Below are 4826 nucleotides of genomic sequence, written 5' to 3' on the forward strand. Positions count from 1 at the left end.
TGTACAAATAAAGCTTCATTAGATTAGTGAAGAAGCCAAGTACAGGCTCTCTTTTCTGCATGCCTGCACACAGAGCACATGCTGTGTTTTTACTCTGCTACAAGTCCGGCAAGCTGAGTGGCAGTGGAAGCGCACCGGACTCCCTCATGATCTCACAAAGCTTTCCTTTGAATATGTTGGCAAGCCTTTCACATAGACCAGGGGCCCACACTCCCCAGCCCTATTGAAGAGGCTCCTCATGAGGCCGGAGGAACATTGCCCAGCTGTGAGGCGTGCAGGCTGCTCCGTGGTGGCAATGGAGGAGGAGGAGGAGAAGAGATGGCGGTGGTGGACCCTGGGAAAGAGGAGCAGCAGCCACTGGAGGCCCCACCACGGAAATGGGGTGAACCTGCCCAGGGCCGCAGATCAGATCAGATCAGATTCTTCAGACGGGAACTGTTCTTCTCAAGGGTTTTATCAGGGACCAAGTGCAGTGCTGTGGAGACTCGGAACGTATTGACGCAGCAATGACAGAGCTCAGGGTCTCAGAGTCCCAGGCTTGTGACCCGAAAACCAAGCAGCTGAGCCATTGCCTGTGCCAAATTGGAGACCAACATGGATAGGAACATGGAGCTGCAGAGAATGATAGAGCAAGTTCAGATGTATCCTCCAAAGGAAGTTTTCCCCCCAGTGGCTGCAGAGATGTTCTCGGATGATACTGTCAACTGGGGCTGTGTGGTGGCTCTTTTTTACTTCGCTTGCAAGCTAGTCCTCAAGGCAATTTGCACTAAATTACTAGAGCTCATAAGGACGATCATCAGCCGGAGCATGGAATATATCCAGAATCATGTCCTGTCCTGGATTCAAGCCCAGGGAGTATGGGAAGGTCTCCTGTCCTACTTTGGCACCCCCACTTGGCAGACCATTGCTGTATTTGCTGCAGGCATCTTGACTGCCTCACTGATCTTCTGGAAAATGTCTTAATCCTCAGGACTCCCCAAAGGGGGGCCTTTTCATTGTGATGACAAACCAGGGAGTCACTTTCCCCTCTTTCTTTCTAATCAAAGAATGAAAATTGGCTAGGACACCCCCCCCCAATTATAGGCAGGGGAGCTTTTAAAACAAATGCTGTCATTATTTTTCATTATTTTGGTCCCTTTTTTTTCTTTTTCTTTTTAAGTGCACACCCTTTTTTTCACCCAAGGAATGTGTATTATTTGGCTTTGCTTTTTACCTATCTGTGCCTCTTAGGAACATGGAGTGTGTCTGGGCTCGGGGGGGGGGGGGGAGAAAAAAAGGAGAAGGTAGTTTTATCCTTGCAGCTGCCCCAGTTCTTCTCATTTGGCACAACTAGGGGGATTATTTGATGAAGTGCCCCTTAAATACTTGGTTTCTGTTCTCCATGCACACAGAGCTGCTTTAATGTGTTTCTTTTCATTATCGCCACACTCACACACCCCGCCCCTCAACAGCTCACAAAGGAAAACAGTAATTGACACTTCACTCTCCACCCGGCATGTATGGAACAGACCCTGACAAATGAGATTGGAACATGATATTCAAGTTTGGAGTGCTGGAGACACTAGCAGTTGGAGACATATTATCCTGGATACTAGATATTTTATAGACCTGTGTCCTGTTGGACTAACACAGGCTCAACCAGAGCTACTCTACATCAAAGGCTTTGCTGACCAGTTTCATCAACACATCAAGGGCCTTTTCACAAAGGTTATTGAAAGCAATAAAACACAGTAACCAGAGTCAGGAAGGGATAACCAGAGACGGAAGAGCTGACCATGCCAGATCACTATCTCCTCGAAGTACAATAATCTTCCGCGATAATTATCCCATACAAACAGGGAGCAGCAGCTGGGGTAGAACATGCAAACAAGAAATCATTAGTTCAAGGTACAGAAGCCCCAGAAGACCCCAACCACACTTTACCAGTCCACACTGGGCAGGATGACATGGCAGTTGGGTTTTGTTGCCAAAATGAAAAATAAAATGCCACAATTCAGGCATGGAGAAACACAGGAATACAGTGCAACAACACTGGGTAATTACAGTGCAACAACACTGGGTAATGAATGATGGAGTTAAGAATAGCAATTCCAGATAAAAGGGCTTGCATTGAGACATTTCTTCCTCTCCTTTTTTCCCTAAGACAGGTGATGTTCCTACAAATACATTGGAAATTTTGACAGTACCGTGGGCCTTTTATCTCTTCAGGGGGATATTCAGAGCTATCGGAAGAGGGGGAAGTACTGTTAGTTTCTGTTTCCCTCACTGAGCAGCAGCTGCAAGTCATGGGACTATGTTTTCATTCCACAGTTCAGTTACTGCTGGGTTCCCATGGGAAAGGGAGACTGGATGTGACGTTCACTGGTTTCCTGTTTCTTTGTTCTGTCGTTTCTTTGAGGGAGTTGCTCTCTGCTCTCACAGAGGCAAGATGTACATTTGTGTGTTCTCGGTATAGCTTAGAAATAAAGTTTAGCAATGTAGCACCATACCTGCTTCATCCTTTCGTTTGCGGACACTGGGATTTTACTCTGCAAGATGAGCTGTATCAGCTCGAGGGCCGGAGCTGAATAAACTAACATTTTTGGTTATCGGGCCCAGAAGTCGGAGTCGGCATGACGGACGGCGGAGGAACGCTATCTGCTCTGCGTGTCAAGAAGATTGATGAGAGGTATGTGCTCTTGCCCTGGGAAGCCTGCCAGTTCCCAATTAATGGCTTTAAGGGGTGGACTTTGAGCCTTTGAACTTTTAAGCCAAAGCACTAACAGGCTGTGGCAACAAGAAGCTCGGGAGAAAGTGAAAGTGCTTTTGGAAGCAGCTGTAAACATACGCAGCTTGCTTTAAAGACACAGACATTTCAGAGAAGGCTAATGCCAGACTAATAGAGGGCCTTTGAGATGCTTTTGGGATTCCAAAGCTCACCAAAGGGAATTACGCAGAGTGGGCACAGTATGCAGAGGCTCTGCTACGAAAGGAGGGTCTTTTTAATGTCATAACAGACAACCCCCCAGCTCCGGTAACAGATGAATGGAGAGCTAAGGATTCAAAAGCAAGGGGAACTCTTACGTTGATTGTATCCCCGGAAGAGCTATGTCTTCTACGTGATAAGGCCTCAGCCAGAGAAATGTGGGACAGTTTGAAAGACTCACATTTGAGAACAGAGGCTGGTGCTTCTTTGTTCCACTATGCCAAGTTGCATGATATGGCACTTGTTGAAGGTGCAGATGTGCGTGCTCATTTGATGGAGATGCAGAATCTCAGACATGAGCTGTAACAGAGAGGAATCACCTTTCCAGAGGCTGTGTATTCCTTCATGATATTGCATTCTTTGGGTTCAAGTTGGGAAGCGATTGCCAGTCAGCTTGCTGTATTGCCAACTGCTCAGCTCACGGTAGCACACGTTACTGCCGTGGTATTGAATGAAGTTGATCGCCGTAGTGCTAGCTGCATCACTAAGGGGGAGTCTTCACAGACGTCATCCCAGAATGCAGTGGAACCACTAGATGGCGCCAAAGCTTTGAAGGCAGTGAAATGCTACTCGTGTGGACGTCTAGGCCACATGAAAAGGGAATGCAAATATCCCAAGGCCAAGACAGCAGAGCAGCGCAGCGAAAGCTCAACGTGTGGAAAAGGCAAAGGCAAAGGTCCGGTGTCCAGGACAGCACAGCATAAGGCAATGGTCTCACGCTTCACTCCAAAGGTTCCAAAGCTCCAGAAGACGTCTAGATCTTTCTTCATCGTCGCTTCGGGTGCTACCAGGCACATTTGCAGGGACAAGCGACTGTTCGTGTCTTTTACACCGCAGGAAGGTGTGATTCACCAGGCAGATGACCACACGATCTCCAGTCAAGGCTACGGAACTGTTGTTCTTAACAGCTTGGACGTATCGATTCGCAACGTTCTCTATGTTCCAGATGCTGCACACAACCTACTGAGCGTCTCGCAGCTGACTGAACAGGACATTGACGTTTCCTTCAAGAAAAGGAAGTGCATCATCACAAAGAAAAACGATTATGTATTGCATGCTGAATATGTTGATCGTTTGTTTGTTTTGTATTATGATGATGTTGTGCAGTATGATACTTGTATTGCAGGTACTAACAAGGTTTTGCATGCAGGATGTATTCATGATTTTCACCGGAAATTTGGTCTCCACAGAGGCTGGCCCCTCTCACTGTCCTCGGAGCTTGCATACCGGTAACCTCCTCTGGCTGACATCCAGACAGACCAGGGAGAATTTGATAGGCGACATTTTCCCAAGCGTGGGTAAAATGCACAACCCCCTCCTCCTGCTTCTTCCCTAGCAGGGAAAAGGAGACTAGTCAGAAACGTCTTTTACATTCTTTTATTTCTGACATTACAGCACTAGAGAAAAACACGTCCTTTCAGTTCAGTTCTTCTAGCAAATCTGACAAACTTCCTGTACATGTGCACACGGAAGATTTCAAATTACACTCTTCACAGAGACTTTTCCAGCCTGTGAACTTCCTGGGAAATTCTTCTTTCCCACAGATAGGCGCATCATGTGATGTCAACAATCTGGCTGTTTGCAGCTGCGATGTTTCCATATACTGACAATTTACACTTTGAGGCAGTTTCCAAAATGCCTGCCTTGGTTGAAGGTATGACTATTAAACCCTGCAGGTACCACATGAAGTGTAAGGCATGCGCAGCAAACAAGGTCAAAATGGCTGCGAAAGGTAAGGTGTCTAGTAGACAAGCTATAAAACCAAACCAGGTAATATGTCTGGAGTTTGCTACATGTACAATCAGGGTCTATTTGATTGGTCATGCAAGAAGCAAACAACAGTTAGCTTAAGTACATGTGA

General features: G+C 46.7%; 1 pseudogene; it reads left to right on the forward strand.

Moving 5' to 3' along the window:
* The first annotated feature begins 416 nt into the window (after positions 1–416).
* On the forward strand, positions 417–963 carry LOC144326381 (apoptosis regulator BAX pseudogene; annotated as a pseudogene).
* The last annotated feature ends 3863 nt before the right edge of the window (positions 964–4826 follow it).

Source organism: Podarcis muralis, chromosome W (genome assembly GCF_964188315.1).
Source record: "Podarcis muralis chromosome W, rPodMur119.hap1.1, whole genome shotgun sequence".
Lineage (NCBI taxonomy): Eukaryota > Metazoa > Chordata > Lepidosauria > Squamata > Lacertidae > Podarcis > Podarcis muralis.